At 36.6% G+C, this 22,980-nt stretch overlaps 1 long non-coding RNA gene across 1 annotated transcript; it reads right to left on the reverse strand.

Moving 5' to 3' along the window:
- Positions 1 to 5,130: 5,130 nt before the first annotated feature.
- LOC109494321 lies at positions 5,131 to 21,032 on the reverse strand. Its single transcript, XR_002149087.3, has 2 exons — positions 20,889 to 21,032; positions 5,131 to 6,268 (listed from the first exon to the last, which is right to left on the reverse strand). It is a non-coding gene; the product is annotated as an uncharacterized LOC109494321 (long non-coding RNA).
- Positions 21,033 to 22,980: the final 1,948 nt, after the last annotated feature.

Here is a 22,980-nt window from a genome sequence, read left to right on the forward strand (position 1 = left end):
GAGAGCAGTCTTGGTCTTCTGCATTCTTTCAGCAGCTCTGAGTCCTCTCAAATTGCTGTCTCTTTTAGGGCTTTATATGAGGATCGAGGAGTCTCTATTGAATCCTGTAGGGATACCAACCAGATAGGTGCCCTTGCCAGAGTCTTCTCTTAGCCAGTTAGTCGGGCTGATTGCTTTTGGTGCTGCATTTTGGGCCTCCTTGAATAGTTTGGTAGCATTATTAAGGATGTAGAAGAGGTGGTGGCAGGGGACGAGATAGGTAACTCCCCTGGTTCCTTCCTTTTAAAAAAAAAAAAAAAGGAAGCTAATCCAACTCTTAGACTGTCCTATACCTTTCCCCTTGAAAGCTGTCTTAGACATTAATCTGTATGAAAATGTTGGGCAAGGGGCAGGTAGGAGTGTGCAGGGGCAGAGTGTGATTTGCTTTTATAGATAGTAAGTGAACTTGCAACATGATTTAGTGTCATTCAGATTTGGATTTAAATCCTAGCTCCACTCTTTGCTTCCTTGGGCTACTTACTTTTTTTTATTTTTCAGTGCCAGGAACACTCTTGCTACATTTTTCTAGATGATGGCTACTCAACCATTGGATCTCAGTTTAAACACCACTTCTTCTGAGATCCCTTCCCTGAGGCCCTGGTCTGGCTTAAATCTTCCCACTCCCATAGAGAAGGCCTCCCATAGCACCCTTTAGTAACACGCATCATTCGTAAATGAGGGAAAAGATTTTGTTCTTCTTTTTCATCACTGTATCTTCAGCATCTAGCATAGTAGTTCATATCTGATAGATTTTTCAATTAAAAATTTTTAATGAAGGGCTTAACCTTAGAGAAACTTGAGTTTCTTCAACTGTGAAGTGATGCCAGTGCTGAGAGACGCAGCAGAATAACTAACACATGTAAAATGCTAACATGGTGCTTGGCCAGCAGGAAAACACATTTGAACTTACTGCTTATCATTCATTTTAAGATGCAGCCTCCTCCATTTTTACACCTTTGAACTTGGCATATATCTGTTACTTGAGAGGATATCATAGATGAATAGTTTACATTTTGTCTTTATTCATAATGGTACATAAAATAATTGTATATGTTAGCTTTAATAAAATATGGTGGTTCCTCTTGGTTCCCATAGTAAATGTTTGTAAACCTTGTCATCACTTAAATTTTTTCTTTTACATAGCATAGGTAGTATTTGTATTTTAAGTACTCAATATAAAATAAAGAAGAGCCTAAAAATAATAAATAATGTGAATGTGTAGCATGCACATTAGAATATACCATCTTAATGACCTCATGACCCCATTTTACAGATCAGGGAACTGAGGCACAAAGAAGCTTGGTAACTCTTCCAAGTTGTAGAGCTGGCATTTGTTCTAAGAGTCAAATCTTTATTACCCAAGAAAGGGTCTTATAAGTCTGAAGCTGATAAGGCAGTAAAAATAAGCTGATATAAATACATAAACACTTAAAGCCTATAGTCATCAAAAATTATAAACAAAATTGGAATATCAAACTAGTGAAAAAAAGCCACTGCACTGTTTGGGAATATATTTTTTAAAGGAGAAAAGTACATTTTAATGTTTGGTTTATATTGAAAAAGATACCAATTTCTGTTTCTTTTTCATAGTTAGAAAATAAAGAAATCAACCTCTAGAAATTACTTAGGGTGACTTATAAGAGGATATAAAATACAGAAAGCTAACATAGAGTCTAAGCATATTAAATGAAACCAGAAATTAAAAAAAAATGCAGACCAAAAAAATATTATATTGTTGTAAATGGGTCATGAATGGCCTTCTTAAAATATTTAAATCATTATAATAAAGATTTTCAGAAAGCTTGTCCCTGTATAGTCCTTGTATATAGTTGATAGCATCTCAACAAAACACAATTATGTGCATGTACTTCTATATAGTATCAGAATGAATGTGGAAATTTAGCTAGATACAAGGTAAACCTACAAAGTTGGTAATAATTGTGAACGAAACAATTTACAGAATATAATGGATGAGAAAAAAAAATCCTTATTTCACAATTGCAATAAAGAAGACTAAAAACCCAGCAATAACCTTAACCCAGACCACATGGCCTCTATATCAAGAAAATCTATAAATGTTTCTGAGAGACATTAAAGAACAAAAAAAAAAAAAAAAAAAAAAAAAGAGTAAACATTGGGAAGTCCACCTAAATTTGATAGGAAGTTTCAGTATGGTAAAGTTGTAGCATCATATATATTTAAATTCTCATTTATATAAAAGTTCAACTTTTTCTAATGTAGCAAAGATACATGCATTCATATATATAGTTTTTGGTTAACTTGACTAAGTGATCCCAAAGTTAAAATGAATATATATAAAATCACTGTCCGGGAGAGGATTTTATCAACTTAAAGCCAACAAAGCAGTGAAGATCCATCAATATCAATAAAATACTTAAATACATATAAAACATTAATGAACAAAATGGAGATATATTAACAAACTGGAGAAAATATGCCAAGAATATAACGTGATACATTGTAAAAATGGACATTAAAGAACAGGGAAACTGGAGGATCACTTACGCACAAGTTCTAGTCTTTCACTGACTGAAGTTTGCCCTTAGGAGGGTTGAATCATGGGACTTTGAGGTGTCTCTGCAAGCTCCTATGAGCTTGGAGAGAGTCTTCGGAAAAGCAGAGAAATACTAATCAGGATGGGAAGCTGTCCATGACACTGCAGGTGGAGTCAGAGGGTGGAAGTGATATGGGGCAGAGGAAAATCAGTATTTTCTATGAAGGAGAAATGTCTTGATGATAAAATTCAGTGGAAAATACTGGGAAAAACTATGTATGGAGACAATCACCATTATGTAAAAAAACAAACAGTCATCAAAGATTGGAAGGAAGCAGAGCAAAACATTAGAAGTGAATATCTTGGGTTCTGGGACTATCACATTTTATTTATAATTGTAGTAATAGAAATAAGATATAATTATATATTATTATTATATCTTATGTTATAATTATTGTTACTTTTGTTTAGAACTAGGGTTGGCAAACAAATCTGTTTTTCCAAAAAAAAAAAAAATTTTACTGGTCACAGCCACGCCAATTCATTTCATATTGTCTGGCTGATTTGGCTACAACTGAAGAGTTGAGTGGTTGTAACAGAGATTGAAAATGTGATACACTTATTGACTGGATTTTTATAGAAAAACTTTGTTGATCCCTGCTTTAGAATAGTATACTGAAGAATAGTATACTTAGAATAGTATACCCAACTGAATCTGAGCACAATTTGAAGACATACTGGAGGTATTGGGGGGGAAGAACCCATAAAACACTGTTATTTATGGAATGCACATGGCATAATTTAGGTAGATACAATTAATATCTTCTCAGGTAACAGTGGAATTCTGCTTTTCTATCCTGTATTTGGATTGCTGACCTTTTAGAGCACAGACTGGGAAAATTTGAGAACATCCACCATTCTTGAACCATTTCAGTCAGTGTTTGAGTTTCAAATCAATACTATCTTGAAATTATGTGAAGACAATGAAGTGGCTAATGAGAAATTCTTTCTCAAAATTGGGTTTGAAAGCTTGAATTAAAGGGCTTCATTAAGAAAATTGGGCCCCTAAATACTCAAAGGGAGCAAGTCTCTTTTGAGAATGGATAATTCCAGAATGGGGGCAGAGAAAGTATAAGGTAAATCTAGGAATATTTTGGTGCCTGAAGATAGGGAAGTGTTCAGAAAGTATTGAGAACATGTGAAATGGATGCAAACCAAAATTTTGAGTCTCCCACTGGCTAAATTTGGGACGCTTTGAGCATGAAAAATTATGGTTATGGAATATGATATGATTAAAAATATATGAACCTACAATGATAAAAAATGAGGGAGGAGAATTGAAATACTTTTTTTTCTTTTAAAGTTTATTTATTTTGAGAGAGTGAGTGTGAGCGCACCTGAGCCAGAGAGAGACAGAGAAAGAAGGGGAGAGAGAATCCCAAGCAGGCTAAGTGCTGTCAGCACAGAGCCCAGCGCAGGGCTCGAACTCACAAACCGAGTGAGATCACCTGAGCCGAAATCAAGAGTCAGACGCTTAACTGACTGAGCTACCCAGGCATCCTGAAATACTTTCCTTTATAGAAGAATGCCAGTTAATATATATAGAAGAAATGATAGTATTAGAATAATAAGCAATTTGGTACTACCTATGTGGTAATTCAGGCAAGAATCATCAAGGATGCTAAAATTACTTGATAAGAGATTGTTAAGGAACAGGATATTTCATGGTCTCAAATTATCCCTCAACTGATTGCTTATTAAATGACAGGGAAAGGATACTTTCTAATGAAATGATCTGGCAGATACCACCTTAATCAAATCGTCGAGCTTAGCCCGTTAGTAGAACAAATTGACAATATGTGCCTTCATATGTGATTCAGAAGAAATTACACATTACCTATGCAGTATTTTTGCCAAAAATGTTTAATCTGTGTTTAATCATGAGGAAGTAATGAGACAAATCCAAAATATGGGACAGTCCAATAGTCCAGTGACCTAAACTATTAAAAATGTCAATATCATGAAAGCTAGTTTTAGATTAAAAGAGATTCTTTTGGTTTATGGGGAACTGGAAATATATAACCAATGAAATGTATGAACTTTGATGAGATTCTCCATTGGATGAGGGAAAAACAGATATAAAGGACATTTGGGAAAAATTGAACAGGATTTAAAATTTTTTTAATGTTAATTTTTGAGAGAGAGAGCATGAGCAGGGGATGAGCAGAGAGAGAGAGGGAGACACAGAATCTAAAGCAGGCTCCAGGCTCTGAGCTGTCATCACAGAGCCCAATGCAGGGCTCAAACCCACGAACCAGGAAATCATGACTTGAGCCGAAGTTGGACACTTAACCGACTAAGCCACCCAGGAGCCCTGAGTATGGAATTTTTATATAATGTTATTGAGTCCATATTAAATTTTTTGACTTTGCAATGACCTTGTGGTTATCTAGGAGAATGTACTTGTTCATGGGAGATACATGCTCAGGTATTTAGGGGTGAAATATTATATCTTTTATATACTGCACATAGTTCAGAAAGGAGAGGGGAATAGGAAAATGTAGCAGAAAAGCAAATATTCCAATTTTTTCTTTATTTAAATTCCTTAGTTAAGTTGTATTTGTTTTGTAATATCATTCTTTCAAACATTTATCACATGACTACCATGTTTAAGGACCTTTGTTGGGTATTAGATCTTAAAAAGTCATAAAACATGGGATCCAGTTTTCCAGAAGGCATAGCAAATATTTCCCAAATAGTGTATTTTAGATGCTAAATAGGTATGGTAAGAGTTCAGGGGAGAAGGAAATTTCCTGGGCTGAACTAATTTGATAAGTTGCAGATAGTGAGTCCTCAAGGAAGTAACCACCATGTGCTATGCTGGAAAACTCCAACTAAAAAATATTCACCGTCATGGTAAAATCTCTAAAACCTAAATTCTGATGAACTCACACTGCAAAATCCCAAATGTATTGGCCTTATTCCTAAGATTTTCTATTATTCTTCCTCTGGTCAGCTAAAGAAAGAATGAAAAAGAGAGTCTTGTGATCATTTGATACCTGGACAGTTCTCACAAATGGACTTATTTCCTATCCGGTAAGAGATACATGGCAGGTTGTTCTGATGTCTTGTTGGATCTCAGCAACATTCTGTCCCTTCTGTGCTTTCCTCTTTATCAGGAGAGGTTAAAAGCCTACAAACCACAGTTCTCAGAATTCCTGGCCAGCTGACTTTGGTTAGTTTCTTCCAGTGGGGGACACTAGAGGGATATTGGAAAGTAGGAAAAAGGAAGATACAGGAAAAAAGAAGCAGATACTCCTATGTTGGTGATTCCTCGGAAGAAGAATGAGCTCCTGAGGTCCTGCTTGGGTAGAGGGTTCCGTGAAGTGCAGTGGCAGCAGACAGTCCAGCAACGTCAGCAGCATCGTGTCTGCCTGCTGTGGCTGTGGTAGGGCAATATGGCAGCAGGAGCAGACACCTCAGTGCTTCAGCAGCATAGCTCTTATGGGCTCAGGCTGCGGCAGAATCGGTGATGGTGGGCAACGGTGGAGTGTGTCTGTGGACTTCCAGCAGTATCGGTAGAGGGGTGGTATCTTAGCGTTCTACCAAGTAGCAGAACTGTCGTTCCAACAACAACAGTGGATGCTTCCAACATCAATGACACAGCAATTACGGGCTTTGAGTAACATAATTTTCCCATTCACTCCTCCAATCCTATTAGAAAAGAGAGGCTTCTGTCATTATTGATAACTGAAAAAACTATTCTCTTAATTTTTCCTGCAGTCATTCCAACACTTTGGAGAAACAGTATTAAATTCTCCCTACTTAAAATAACTGAAGCCATTTCTGTTATTTTGACTAGACACTGAGGTATAGGTGAGTTTGAGCATTTGTATGTAACTGGGTTTAGGACAGCAGGTTTTAGGTGCAATTCTGTACACTTTTCTTCATGAATTGCCTCTTCAGATATGTTTAAGACATTGAAATTTGGTTCACTCATTTAGATAATTTTCTGATGCGTTTTGTGCTGATGGCAGCAACGGTATGGACTGTCAGGAAAGCTTTAATGCTTGGGGGCAGCAGAAGCAGTGGGGATGGATTTGTTAGATGACACCTATGTACCTTTGGGGTACTCCTGATAACATTTATGTGGCACCTCCAAAGTGCCAACACTGAACTATAGGATTTCACATTGGTTATCTCGGTAATCTGTACACCCCCCTCCCCCCCCCAAAAAAAAACACAATAAAACCCCTGGTCCTGTGGGTATTATCATTTCTTCCATGGAGATAAGAAATTATTGATGCCCAGAGCACTATTTAAGTGAGAATCACCGGCCACCATCATTATTAGAATATCTTAGGGTGCCTACTAAAAATCAGGTTCCAGGACCTTACCGTATACTTATTAATCACTAATCTCTGTGAGTTGCACCTGGGAATCCATATGTTAACAAGCATCCTACATGGTTCTTATAACTCCCCTACAATTTGAGAAGCACCATGAGAGAGGATTAGTAAATTATTCAAGGTCAGAGTAGGAGTGATCCTATGTGAACTTGGTCTGACTTGAAATCCCGTGTTTTTCTCCCTCCACTTATGGTAGTCCCACCTTCTCACAGAAGGAATGATTTAGCAAAGGTGAGAGGCCAAATGCTGTAAACTATTAATGTTTTACATTTGATGAATATTTTAAAACTGAGAGGTATTTTCACCCAGTTTTCCCATTTAACAAAGCTTGTGGTTTGATCAAATAGAGACTTTTTTGTTCACATTTTTTTGTTCAAATTTATTCTGAGTGCTGTCTCATCTTTCTCTTGTCTTGGCAAGTTTTGAAATAACTCAAATTATCTGTCATTAAGCACATTCCCAGAGTGTACCCCATGTCAATTTACCACACTTGTTACTTCTGAAATGAAAGGCAATTTGCCTTCTATCTTCTTTATTTCTCCAATAACCTGCTTGTCATTTTTTGCTTTGACTTTTCTGCTGTTATTACATCTAACTTAGCAATCTTGATTCATTTACATTCATTAGGCATTGAGAGCCCATGTTGTTTACACTGTCTTGGGCCCTGTGAGAGTTACAAACTATGCCCCTATGGGGCATGTTTTCCAAAGCTTGTGTTGGTGGAAACCTGTATCCCTATCATGCTGCTTTTGGAGTGAAGTTGACACGAATTATCCTCTCGTCTTTAAAATTATCTAAATTGACAAACCAATGGCTCAGCTTTTTCTTAGTTAAGAGGTTAGTGAAAATGTCACAAAATCTGCTAGGCAAGGAAGTTGAAGTTTCCTGTGTTAACTGTAATTGATGTCAAAGATGTGATACAGATCTCTTCTCCTGACACATTCCCCAAGACTGGGACCACCAGCTGATCCATTTGTCTTTCTAGTGTCTTAAGGTAAGCACAATGTTTACAGAATTTGAAATTGTCTACCATAGCAAAGTCTCATTTTAAAGGAAGAGATTACCACAGTACCATACCTTGTAGAGCTGTTAGGATGATTAAGTGAGGTTTTGCATCTAAAATGCTCAGGACAGTTTCTAGCTGGAAGTAAGAGCTCTGTAAGTGTGAGTTACTTTAAAATTGAGGGCTGTGTGGATAGGAAACATTTTAAAAATGTGGGAACAAGCTTATAAAACACTTAATAAACATTTCAACACACATTTATGGGAATGTGTGTATGGGAGAGAATAAAAATAAGACCTGGTTTTAACTTAATATCAAGCTGCTTGGTATCTGGAGTTGTATAAATATACACATAAATAATCATTATATAAGGCATTATTTTTAATGATTTTAAATGAGGGCTCAAGTTCTGGGATGTGTCCAAATGATGATGATGATAAAGACATGATAAATATAACAGACAATATATTTTTATATGAGTTGATGGTTTAAAATGCTTTTACAAACATTTTCACATTTAGTTCTTACAATAATTTGGTGGGGCAGGTATTCTTAGGGATAATTGAGAATTGATTTATCCATGGTTCCAAGCTCTTAGGAAGCAGAGCTAGGATATAAACCTGGGTTTATTAATTTTACACTTTGTTATTTCTCCTATATTCTGAGGTTGAATTTGGATAAATGATATGAGAGAGGTATGAATTATCCCTTGAATTTTAAGGAACAGTTCTGAGAAGAAGATGGAGTCCATTTGTCTGGATTAAAAAGTCAGGCTTTTTAATACACATGCACAGAAGCCATCTTTGTTCTTTGGGCTTTTATATGATACAAAACATCCTACACTGCCTGTTAATAAACCAGCATAAAATTCTTAACCCATATTCAAGTGTGATTGATGATTATATGATATTATTATGAAAATAATAAGTTAATTTCATTAATTAGTCGATAATATCTCAACTCAGTCCTACTAATTAGAAAATTAGCTTGAAAATGTTGGTAAAAAATAAATTACAGCAATATAGTCATGTTGTTTTGGACCTAGTTAAAAGAATTAAACATTTAAATCGCTATATTTTCTAATTAAGCATCTTCCTAGGATACCCTTAGAGAAAACACTGAGAGGAGGAAAATGCTCTCTGGTTTTCAAGCCAATAGTATTTAAACTGTGTTGTCTTTGAGGAAGGGAGACAGAGAGGTGTCAGGGGGTGTGTGGGGGGGTGGTGTTGGGGTGGGGAAGGCAGGGCAGGGAGAAGGAGATGAAGAGAGGGAGAGAGAGAATTTTTAGTTTTAAAATTCATAATCCATGATGCCAGTATGATATAGATGCTTAAAACTGAGTTTCTGGAGAAAACCATAAAACTAAATAATAGTGCCATTGATCTTACTTTAAAATTGTAAAGAATTTCTGTGCAAATATTATTGAGAACGGATGGTGTTTTTTTCTTTTCTCCTATCTTCAGCCTGAAACAGTAAAAGAATAAAACTGTAATCTCTCTCCACAATAAAATTAAGAAATAGCTACAAATTCACTAACTCTGAAGGGGATTTGCCAATAATGGATGTAGCAACTAAAAACCAGTATGTGATTCAAATGTAAACTCAAAGTGATTTGGTCCAGCCTTGGAGTAGTATCTCAATCTAGCAGTCAGAAACAATTAAGAAGTCAGTGCTACACTTTCTCTGGAAAGCCTACCTTCTCCATTTGTAATCTGAATTTCTCCAATCCTCTCTATCTTCTTAGAAGAATTCAGTCCTATAGTTAACCCAGCCCCTCTTTCCTGCTTTATGCATCCCCCTCTCTAATGGGATCAAGTCAGTGAGCATATGAACAAGTTAGTGCCAACATCATAACATGCCCTTGATCCCACAATCCTCTCTAACTGCACTTCATTTCTTGACTGTCTTTCCCCAGAAATGTTTTTTTAGTTCTTCTCCTCACCTCAGCTTTACTGAGGTATAATTGACATAGAACACTGTACAAGTTTAAACTGTAGGCAATGATATATCTGTATATATTGTGAAATGTTTACTACAGTAAGGTTAGTTAGCTTATCCTTCACCACACGTAATTACCATTTTGTTGTTGTTATGGTGGCAACACTAAAGCTCTATGCTCATGGCAACTCACAAGTATATAATAAAGTGTCATTAATTGTAGTAGCCATGCTGCACCCAGAAGTTACTCATCTTATAATGAAAAATTTATACCATTTGACCAACATTGCTCCCTTTTCCCCATTTCTTATCATCTGGAAATCACCATTCTACTCTCTGCTTCTGTGAGTTCAGGTTTTCTAGATTCCACATATAAATGAAATCATACAGTATTTGGCTTTTTTCAGTCTTATTTCCACTTAGCATTATGCCCTCAAAGTCTATCCATGTCGTTTCTGATAGCAGGATTTTCTTTTTTCATGGCTGAATACTATTCCATGATATATCTGTATTTATGTCTTACGTCTTTGTCCATTCATCTATCAACAGGTACTTAGTTTTGTTTCCATGTTTTGGTTAATGTAAACAATGCTGCAGTGAACCTGGGGTGCAGATACCTCTTTAAGATAATTATTTCATTTTCCTTGGAAATGTATCCAGAAGTGAAATTGCTGGATCATTTGGTAGTTCTATTTTTAATGAAAAAAAAAAATCCCCTTGTAGCAAAGTGGAAGGAACTGGAGAGTGTGATGTTAAGTGAAATAAGCCATACAGAGAAAGACAGATACCATATGTTTTCACTCTTATGTGGATCCTGAGAAACTTAACAGAAACCCATGGGGGAGGGAAAGGAAAAAAAAAAAAAGAGGTTAGAGTGGGAGAGAACCAAAGCATAAGAGACTCTTAAAAACTGAGAACAAGCTGAGGGTTGATGGGGGGTGGGAGGGAGGGGAGGGTAGGTGATGGGCACTGAAGAGGGCATCTTTTGGGATGAGCACTGGGTGTTGTATGGAAACCAATTTGACGATAAATTTCATATATTAAAAAGAAAAGAAAAGAAAAAAAATCCCTACTGTTTTTTCTGTGTGGCTATACCAATTTACATTCCCTACTGCCCAACAGTGCACCAGGGTTTCCTTTTTTCCACAGCCTTGCTAGCATTTTCTATCTCTTATTTTTTTGATTACAGCCATTCTAACAGGTTTGGTGATAGTTTATTGGTTTTTTGATTTGCATTTACCTGATGACTTTGTGTTGAACGTATTTTCATGTACCTGCTGGTCATTTGTATGTCATCTTTGGAGAAATATCTATTCAAGTCTGCCCGTTTTTTAATTGGATTTTTTTCTCTTGCTATTGAGTTATGTGAGTCTCTCATATATTTTGGATAGTTATGTGAGTCTCTCATATATTTTGGATATTAATCCCTTATCAGGTAGATAGTTTGCAAATATGTTTTCCCATTTCATAGGTTGCCTTTTCATTTTGTTGATTCTTTTGCTTTGCAGAAGTGTTTTAGTTTGATGTAGTCCCACTTGTTGATTTTTGCTTTTGTTGCTTGTATTTTTGATGTCATACCCAAAAAATCATTGCCAAGACCAATGTCATGTAGCTTTTTCTGTTCTGTTTTTCCCAAGAATATCAATGGATTCAGGTCTTATATTTAAGTCCTTAATCTATTTTCAGTTGATTTTTATGAGTGGTATAAGATAGAGGTCCAATTTCCATCTTTTGCATGGGAATATCCAGTTTTTTCATCACCATTTATTGAAGAGACTATCCTTTCCCCACTGAATATTCCTGGTTCCCCTGTCAAATGTTAATTGACTGTATGTGTGTGGTTTATTTCTGGGCTCTTGATGCTGTTCTATTGGTTTACATGTCTGTTTTTATGCTAGTACCATCCTATTTTGATTATTAAAGTTTTGTAATGTAGTTTGAATCAGGACGTGTGATGCCTCCAGCTTTGTTCTTTCTTGAGATTGCTTTGGTTATATGTTTTTTTATTCCATATGAATTTTATAATCTAAATCTATGAAAAATGCCATTGGAATTTTGATGGGGATTGAATTGAATATAGATGGCTTTAGTAGTACAGACATTTTAACAATATTAACCTTCTGATCCATAAACAAAAGCTATCTTTCCATTGATTTGTGTTTTCTTCAGTTTCTTTCATTAATGCCCTACAGTTGTTGGTGTGTAGATCTTTGACTTTCTTTGGTTAAATTTATTTGAAAATTTTATTGCTTTTGATATTCTTATAAGTGGGATTGTGATTGTTTTTACATATTTCCTTTTCAGACAGTTCATTTTTAATGTATAGAAGATGACCTGATTTTTATATGTTGACTTTATGTCCTCAAACTGTACTGAATTAGTTTATTACGTCTAAACAGTTTTTTGTTGGCGACTGCGATTTTCTGTATAAATGATCATGTCGTCAGACAGTTTTACATCTTTGTTTCTAATTTGAATGCTTTTTCTTTCTTTTTCTTTCCTGATTGCTCTGGCTAGGACTTCTAGTACTCTATTTAATAGGAGTAGTGAGAGTGGACAATCTTGTCTTCTGATCTTAGAGGGAAAACTTTCAACCTTTCACTGTTGAGTATGATGTTAGCTGTGGGCTTGTCATATGTGACATTTATTCTGTAGAGGTTTGTTCCTTCTGTGTCCAAATTCTTGAAAGTTTATATCATGAAGGTATGTTGAAATTTGGTAAATGCTTCTCTGAATCTATTGAGGTGATCATACGATTTTTGTCTTTTATTCTGTGAATGTGGTATATCACATTTGTGGATTCACATATATTGAACCATCCTTTCATCTAGGAGGGATAAATCCCATTTGATCATGGTGTATGATTCTTTTAATGTGCTATTAAATTTGGATTGCTAGTATTTTGTTGAAAATTTCTGTGTCTCTATTCATCAGTGATATTGGCTTTTAGCTTTCCTCTCTTCTAGTGCCCTTATCTGGTTAAAGTATTAGAGTAATGCTGGCCTCTTTAATTTTTGGGGAGAGTTTGAGGAGTGCAATAAATCTTTTTTAATGTATTTGGTAGAATTCACTGAAAAGCCACCTAGTCCTTGGCTTTTCTTTGTTTATAGTTCACTGGAACATATGTTTATATGTTAACTAGATTGATCCCATGAGAGAGCAGGCTACATGATGCCGGAAAGAGAAGGTTAACAGTAGGACTGAAGACTAATAAGATAATAGAGGGGGTTAGAGAGATTCAGATTACAAATGGACGAACTAGACTTTTCCAAGGGGGAAAAAAAAACCCATTCAGTACTGAATTAATTCTTAATTGTTTCTGGCTCCTAGACTGAGCTACTACTCCAAGATTGGACCACATGAGTTTGAGTTTGTATACCATCTGCCTCCTGCCTTTGTCTCCAACCTCACCCTGTGGATTACTAGATTCTCCTACATATTCCCCCCATCCTTCTGTGCTGAGGCATTCCATTTGCCTCAGATGAGGCAAATTATATCTGGTCTTAGGGTTCATGTCCCCTGGACAGAATACCCCTTCCCTGGATTTTCAAAGGGGAGCTCTATTTAATCCTTTAGGCAGCAGTTGAAATGTTGCTTTTTTCCAAGAGGACCTCATTGACTGCCTCACCTGCCCCGTGCCTCATCATTTCCATATTAGTATCTTGCTTATTTCCTTGTTAGAATTTACCACACTGAAGTTAATCTTGTTTATATGTTTGCTTATTTATTGACCATCTCGTCACCAACTGGGATGTAAGCTAGAGAAAGGAAACCTGATGGGTTTGTTTACTGCTATGTCCTCGTGACCTGGAAGAGTGCCTAACATATTGAAGATGCTCAATAGATTATTTGACAAGCAAATAAATGGATGAATAACACATCCTATGTGGCACTTTGTAAGATCACCTCTGCTGATTTCTCTCCTCCCATTTTCCCCCCATCTCCTACCCCCTTTTCAGTCTGTCTGGTCTATTCTCTCAGTTGCTCATCGTACAAGTCTAGAAAGTGATCTAGCAAGAAACAGACTTTACTCAGAGTACAGAAAATGAGAACTTGTGCTTGAGAAGGAGTATGAGCATCTAGATGTTAATCATTTGACTCCTTCATAGACTTCTATTTTTAAAAATCTAAACAGGGGTAAGAAATTTCTAAATATTAGTGAACTTGTCCTAAAAGTCCTAAACAAAGAGTCCTTTAGTAAAACTGAGGATGATCAGAGTGTGAACCTGCCTCAAGAGAAATAAGAAACCCATCCTTAGAAGCCCAGTTTCATACTATTAGTAATGCATGCCATCTTTCCTTTTCCTGAGACAGCCTCGCTCCCTAAAGTTGAGATTCAGATATCATTGGAGAGGGTAAGACTGTGGCCCATTGGACTGGGAAGAAGATTGAGGTGCCCAGTCACATGACTGGGGTGAAGCAGCATTCTGCTTTTGAACTCCTCTTCTGATTCAGCTGGGCAAAGATCGATGATACTAAACTACGCAGAGGGCCTGGGATCTTTGAATAATCTTAACTCCAAAAGTGGGAACTCTGGAAATGAGGAAGGTCTCCCCCCAAGAGAGAGGACACTATTCTAAGTTCCCCACTCAACCTAACAATATTTTTAGCAAATAGTAGGACCAGATAAAAATGGCTATGTTCATGGATAAACAATAACCTACAAACAATATGGGAATCTGTATCATTACTATAAACTGTAAAAAGAGGGAAGAGCTGAATATATACCTATACATAAATCAATCTCCTTTCCTTTCCTTTCCTTTCCTTTCCTTTCCTTTCCTTTCCTTTCCTTTCCTTTCCTTTCCTTTCCTTTCCTTTCCCTTCCTTTCTCTATCTCTATCTCTATCTCTATCTCTATCTCTATCTCTATCTCTATCTCTATCTCTATCTCTATCTCTATCTCTCTATCTTTGTCATTACTATCAACAGTAAGGGGGGAAGGACTGACAAAGCCAAGAGAAAGGAGGGGTATAAAAATATAATCAGAGTAGGCAATATGTCTTAAGATGATATGGTAGGAAGAATAATGACATCACTCTCTCCAAGAAATCCATATCCTATCCCAGGAACCTGTGAATATATTACCTTAAATGGCCAAAGGGACTTTGCAGGTGGGATTAAGTTAAGGATCATGAGATACAGAGATTATCCTGAGTTACCCAGGTAGGCCCGAGTAATCACAAGGGTCCTTATGAGAAGGAAACATTAGAGTGGAGAAAAGATGGAAGGATGGAAGCAGAGGTCAGAGAAGAAGGAAGAGGCTAAGCTGCTGGATTTGAAGATGGAGGAAGGGCCATGGGCAAAGGAATATAGGTGACCTCTAGAAGCACAGAAAGTCATGGAAACAAGTTCTTCTCTAGAGCCTCAGGAAGGAATAATAGCCCTGCTGACCCATGCTAGACTTCTGATCTCCAGAATAATAAAATTTGTGCCACTATAAGCCACTAAGTTTATTGTAGCTTGTTATAGGAGCAATAGGGAACTAATAAATATGATTTATTTCTTTGGAAAGCCCACAATTATCACTTAAAGTCTCTTAGAGATGAAAAAAATTCAAAAGGATTTGTACCTATAAATCAGTATGTGGAAATCAATAGTTTTTTTTTAATACATCAACAATAGTTACTTAGCAAATATAATGAAAGAATGAATCTGATATACTACATCCACAGAAAATTTAAACCCCCCTAGAATTAACATAGCCTAGAAATGGAATACTTCAGTTGTTCTTAGTTTTGTCTGTATATTATAATCATCTGGGAGAAATAAAAATGCTAGTGCTCAGCCCTGACATTGGTCTGTTCTTAAGAGCTCCCCAGGGATTTCAACATGTAGCCAGATTTGAGAACCACTGGTAACCTCTGTTTTGAGTTGGGGCTGGAGGACCTGTGGAGTTATAGTCACTTCAGATAAGATTATCAAGCCCACTCTTGAGGATTGAGCATCTGTAAAGATGCCGCTCACAGCAATAAAAGGAGAATTCAATAGACACTTTGCAGGGAACACTGAAAAGACTTGGCAAAAAATTAAATGGAAAATGAAGGCAGCTAATTCAGTGATTATTCAAAGGCTTCAAAACTGGCAGAATTTGATGTCACAGACTAATATGAACAGGTATGTAAGGGAATAGATATCCATATTGAGGAAGAAAAGATGGCGTGTAGAAATGGAAGAGAAGGTGAGGAAAATGTGCGTTCTTTAAGTGATTGACAACAGGCATTTGAGATCTCAGGAAAATTGGCATAACTAGATACAAAAATTTGGGCATCATCAGCCCATGGATTAAAGAGTGGGAGAGAGAAAAATAGCTTCACAGAAAAGCCTGTAAGAAAAGAAAGAGGAACAGTGACCAAAAGAGAAAAATAAATAGATGTAGTGGGAGGTGTGCTACTATTACATAGAATTGCTACAACCAGGAAGAAATACAATTTTGGAAAGAGGTGTTCTGCAGGTTCAAAAACAAAATTAAAGCAAATAAAAAAGAGGAAATGAGGTTAGAGAAAAGTCATTGGATTTGACACTAGGAAAGCTATAAGGTAATTACTTATACCTATACCTTGAAAACCAAGTTAAGTGGCATTAGGTATAGAAAAGAATGTGAAATCCATTATCAAAACTACAAAGCATATTTGGAATGATGATTTTAGTCAATCAAATCTAAGTTAAGAGAAATGGATGCCTTTTCCTATCTGACCAATTAAATTCAATAAATATGTATTGAGCATGAAACACAATATGGAAAATACTGAGTTTTGAAAAGCATCATTCATGTTGCCATAAAGTGTTTGTGATTTGGAACATGATTCAGTTGCTTTGACGGATATTTTGGTGGCTTTGTAGGTCACTGGTCACTTTGAATAAATGTCAGTGGGAAAGTGCTGGCACATGCCAAAAGCCCAAATGTAATAAAAATTCTCTGTCATCTGGTGCATCCCCAGACTGCCTCAAAACATGCAATATTGATTGATAAAACAACTTTTTGGCCATACTTTAAAAATTGCACTTTAAGTGTTTCTGAAGATGTTTTTGTGGGCATGTCTAATAAATTTACACTCTTGGTGGATAAAATTAGGGCTAGAAAGAATAGATGACTGGGATAAAATATCATTTGAGAAGAGATCGGATTCCCAGACGTTTTAATTGACCTAAAAATGATTCTTCTCTTTTGGTAATATATAAATAAATATATAATACTCAGAGTCCTCAAAATCTATAATGGCTCAAACCCAATAAAAGTTTGTCTGACTCATGAAGAAAATATAATAGGTTTGGTCAGTGAGAGTCTGACCTTCTTGTGACTCAGGGACCCAGGCTCCTTCCAGTTCTCTGGTTCTTCAGGTCCTGTGACCATTGTCTCTTTTGCATTCGGCTGATGGAAGGAGAAATCGAGTGGTAAAGAGCCACACCCATTTCCAAAAAGCTTTGTCAGGAAAGTGATATAAATCACCCCCCCATTCCTTTAATGAGAATTATTCGATGGCCACCCATTGACGCAAGGTGGACTGTGTGGGAAAATGGATTTTATGTACACAAGGAGGTCTCTCCCACACTTTACATATGAGATTTAAAAAAATCAATAAGTTAGCATTTTAATAGTAATTCTGAATTGATATATCTAGAAGCTAGTTGCTAAGGGAGATGGCTGCTTGAAAACTAAGCCCCTTTGATTGTTTGATTTCATTTTGCAAATATACTGCAACCTGATGTTTTTTTAGTGGTGCTTCCAACCTAGTATCTAATTTATTGATATGCACACTTTCTCACTGTCTGTAGAATACAGTGTACAAACATAGTAACATAAATTCTGCAAGTGTCACATCACTGCTGCAATTATTTGTAATGTTCTCACCTTTTCCCTGCCTTGTCAGTGCTTTAACATGCAAGAGAGATATTTTTTTTGCTGAAGAACTCTTATTTAAGCAGTTTTATTAACAATAATAAAATACATCTCTCTGCAGATTTGTTTTGGGTAGGGCAGAGGCAGCATCGATTTTCTATATCTGGAAAAATGCAGGTCTCAAGGACAAGTGGCAGAGACCAAAGCTTAGGATGTAGAGCAAACAGCTGTATTTGTGCTGTCATTGGCCCAGGGTGCTTGGCTCTGCAGTTTGTGTCATAACATGGTAGATGCCAATTTTAATAAGGAAAAAGGAAGACAAGTAGTGCTAAAATGCAAATATCTGAAGCATTCTCATGAAGCTGAGCTGATTAAATTGCTTATTATGCTGAAGACGCCAACAGAAGTAAGAAAGAAGCAAGAATTTGTTGCCCAAAGCAGGTCTGATCATAGACTTATATCCTCCAGGTGCAATATATATCTTGAGTGCTTTTTCCAAGCAAGAGTAGAGATTGCTGTGTTTTTTTTTCCCCCCTGCATGATAATAACTGCAGAATGAAGGTGATGGGCTCATGGTCGCTCCCCATGGGTCAGAAATTCATTATTATTTCTCTTTTTATTGCATCCATGCTGATGTATTTAATTTCACATAATGAAATGAGATGAAAGGAAAATAGAAATTGTGATAAAAATAATTTGGTATTTCAGGAGAGTCTTTATTTTCAGAGAATTGTGGTCTCGCAGGAATCCTGAACTTCATTGCCTCTCAGTCAGAGAACGTGACTGACGGCTGGAAAAGGAAATATACTGTGAACATTCTTTGACTTACTAGATACCTTGTCCATAAAAGGAAAATACTAGTGTAGGGAAGGCTCTTGGAGGAGGATTATGATGGAGAGTTTGGATGAGCTGTATTGAATTTCCGGTTTTAAGGTGGAATCTGAGGCCAGCTACACTATGATTTCTCTTCTTTTCTAAAAAAAATTTTAATGATCTTTAACATTCTGTATTTTATTGTGCTTTAGAGTGTATACCAGTCATCAACTTATGGCCTCACAGTTCCAGATCCACTTTTTAAAAAGTTTTTAAGTTAAACTTAATTAACATACAGTGTAATATTAGTTTCAGGTGTACAATACAATGATTGAACACTTCCACACATGACCTAGTACTCATCACAGCAAGTAAGTACACTTCTTAATCCCTGTCTCTTATTTCACTCATCCACCCGTTCCCCCCCACCCCCCTTCTCTGGTAACCATCAATTCTCTACAGTTAAGAGTCTGTTTCTTGGTTTGCCTCTCTTTTTTTCTCTTCGCTCATTTGTTTTGTTAAATTCCACATATGAATGAAATCATACAGTATTTGTCTTTCTCTGACTAACTTATTTCAATTAGCATAATACTCTCTAGCTTCACGTTTTTGCAAATGGCAAGATTTCATTCTTTTTATGGCTGAATGATGTTCCATTGTATGTATGTACCAAATCCACTTTTCTTTGTCCTTCATATTTCTAGAATTGAGGAGTAGAAACTTTCTCCGTTGCCGGCTGGAATAATGCTAGCTAGTCCTTGCCAGTAGAGGGTGCTGGAGGACCACTGCAAGAGGACCCAGTTTTTCTTGATTCTAGTGTTTTTCTTACTCCTATAGCAGGGCATTACTCCCATAATGGTGGCAGCTTCCCAAGGAATGTCACTACCACCACCACCACCGCAGTGGGTGGCTTCCCAGGGAGTACCCCAGCAGCCCTTCCCTCCTTGCTAACCTCCACCATTGACACCTCAGTCTTCCTAAACCAATGGGCCACAGCCTTACCCTCTTCAATGAGATCTGAATCTCAGCCCTGGGGAGGGAGGCTCTTTCCCAGTTTGTTTCTATCTTGAGTATTTTCTCTCAGTCCTAGAGGTTGTAGTTCCCTATATTTGCTATTGTTTAGAGTTCTCTTTACCCCCTTTAATAGTTAGTCTCTTTTCACTGGGTAATAGTTCTTTAATTTTTTTTTTTTTCTTGGCAAATTGCTCATGTAGTTTCTGTCTCCTGACTGGACACTCTGACAGATACAGAGTGCTTCTAGAATTTTCTTCTGTGACAGACTTGTCTGAGCAAGGATCTTAGGATTGCTTAGGATATTGGGAAAAGCCCATATAGTCAGTTCTGTATTCTACCCTTGTCACCAAGATGCCAGGAATGCCTGATCTTGTGGCAGGACCTTTGATACTAATGAACGGGTGTTATGTATTTTTTAGACATTAGAAAACTGTCTTGAAGTTGGGGCACCTGGCTGGCTCAGTTGGAAGAGCATGTGACTCTTGATCTCTGGGTCATGAGTTCAGTTGAGGCCCATGTGGGGTGTAGAGATTACTTAAATAAATAAAACTTTAAAGAACCTATTGTGAGGAAGTTAAAACAAAATACTGGATAAGACCCCATGGGAAACCCTCTCTTTCTAGGTTTGCAGTTCTCAACTCTTTCAGCAAATGCCCCAGCTGCTTTATATGGAATGTGGCATAGTGGCAGGAAAAAAGTGAACTGGGGATTGAGAAAGATGTTGCAGTGAATATACTTTGTTCATTCCTTTTGATTTGAGCTTATTCATTCCATTATCTACCTTTATTAAAATGGTGGACACTACTAAGAATCTATAATAGAGTGTTCTGTGTCTTCACTGTTTATCCTCATGACATTGAGGTGACCCAGCTCCTCTGTCCTCAATAAATAGAATACCTGAAATCTATATTAGCATTACAACAAATATAGTATCTGAAATGTATATTAGAGTGATTTTTGTAAATGACATGAATACATTTTATCTCTTCAGGATATTGTAAACAACAACAGTCAAATGCCAAAGGATGAATTTACTAAAATAGATAGGAGACATTATGAAGAAACTATAAAACGAAAGGACCATTCTAGCTGTCTATAACTGTTATAAAAAATTACACCAAATTTTAACAACTAATTCTGTAACAATCGTTAATTATCTAACACAGTTTCTGAGGGTCAGGGGTTTGGGAGAAGCTCAGTTGGATGTTTCTGGCTTGGGATTTCTTGAGAGGTTGCAGTTAAGATGTTGGCTAGGGTCATAGTTTTCTAAAGGCTTGACTGGGGTTAAAGGATTGGATTCCAAGATGGCTCACTTACATGGCTGGCAAGCTGGTATTGACTGTCAACAGGAGGCCACAGTTCCTCATTAACCGGACCTCTCTTCTAAGAGCTACTGGAGTATCATCACAACATGGTGACTGGCTCCCTCCAGAATGAGTAATCCAAGAGACAGTAGGAACAAAGTTTTTGGAATTCTATATTGTGACTTCTACTCAAATCTGGAATTCTGGAATCGCTCAGAACAACCCAGATGAAGTGTAGAAGAGGACTGCACTAGGGCACTAACAACAGGAGATATGTATCACCAGAGACCATGTTGGAGGCTGGCTACCACTAGTGCTGAAAGAAGAAATGAACAGATTAAGAAAAGTACTGTATTTCCAGATGGGAAGACCAGTACTTTTAAAAATACCAATTCTCCCTGTGGAGCCTACTTGGGATTCTCTCTCTCTCTGCCCCTCCCTGACTTGCACTTTCTCTCTCAAAGTAAATAAATAAACTTAAAAAAAGGAAAATGTTTAAAAAAGATGGCGGATGCTTGGGTGGAGGAGTCAGTTAAGTGTCTGACTTCAGCTTAGTTCATGATCTCACAGCTCATGGGTTCAAGCCCCACGTCAGGCTCTGCACTGGCAGTGCAGGCCTGCTTGGGATTTTGTCTCTCTTCTCTCTCTCTCTCTGTTTCTCCTTGACTTGCACTTTCTCTCTCAATATAAATAAATAAACGTAAAAAATGTTTTAAAAATATCAATTCTCCCTATGTTAATATATAAATTTAATTCTGTTTCAGTCAAATTAATACGTTACTTTTTGGTCAAGGATTTTGACAATTGCCTACATTAGTTAATTTGGAAAAATAATTGTCATAAACATTGAATGTCTGAATGTTGGTGTTCATCATTGGTAGGACAGTTTGAGAAGAGCACTGTAATATAGACACCCCCACCTTGTGAAAATTAAGCATGGGAAGGTTAAGGGCTATCTATAATTTTAGTTGGAGAAGGCCAAAAATCAGAAACCATCAAAGAATAGATTGCAAGATCTTACTATATAATTTTTTAAAGCCTGCATGGCAAAATCATCATAACAAGATTAAAAAGATAATTGGCAAATTGGAAAAAATAACTGTATAGGTAACATTACTATCCTTAGTAAGTAAAAATGCTTGTAAATCACTAAGAAAAATATTAATACCTTAATGGAAAAATTGGTTAGAAAAAAAGTATCTCATACATCCACACACAAAAATGCTACTGACCAAGAAACATGGGGTAAAATGTTTACTCTTTATTATCAAAGAAATATTAAATTATGAAGTGTTTTAAAAGTATCTTATGTTTTAAAAGTAAAGATTAAGACTAAAAATTAAAAATTATTAATGCTCAGTGTTGACATAGATGTTGGGAGGTAAACACTCTGTATACACATTTTTTTTTTCAGGACCAGTTGTAAGTATTCAATGTTTTTGGCACTATGTGCAAATCCTTCCACTGGTCAGTTTTACTTCTGTTATTTACACATTAATTTTGAGGAACTAAGTAATTATGTGTAGGATTGTTTATAACAGTGAAGACTAGAAATAGCCTAAATGCCCCTAAACAGGTGATTAAATAAGTTATAGGGGGAAGGAATTCTTACTGTTATCCAAATGTCAAACAAGATGAAGTAGGTATCTGTGAACTGATGTAGAAATATTCTCATAAATGTTGTTTATAGTCTGGGGAGGGGGCACAGGCAGTTTACAAAACACTTTTGAGGAAAAAGTAGATACATTCCAAGGCTCTTCCTCCCTTTTTTCTTAGAGTCACTTTCTACTCATGTTTTAGGAAGGAGAGTTTTGTCTTGCATTCACTCCTGAGGTGTTCATCCTGCTTCTCCACTGTTAACTGCCTCATGCCTTCTTTCTAATCTATCTTGAAGTTTTATTTTCCATTTGGGTATCAGAATATTTCTCCAATATGATACTGTTCCTGTTACCTGCTGGCCTCAACAGAGAGGTAACACAGGAAAGAACTGAATGCCCTACACTAAAAAACTCAAAAAAATTATGACTATAAGTCCAAGTCAATAAAAGGATTAGTATATACTTGCCATTTTGTGTGTTGAGCAGAACAAGAAAAGAAGCATTTGC

The sequence above is a fragment of the Felis catus genome, chromosome E1, assembly GCF_018350175.1.
Source record: "Felis catus isolate Fca126 chromosome E1, F.catus_Fca126_mat1.0, whole genome shotgun sequence".
NCBI lineage: Eukaryota > Metazoa > Chordata > Mammalia > Carnivora > Felidae > Felis > Felis catus.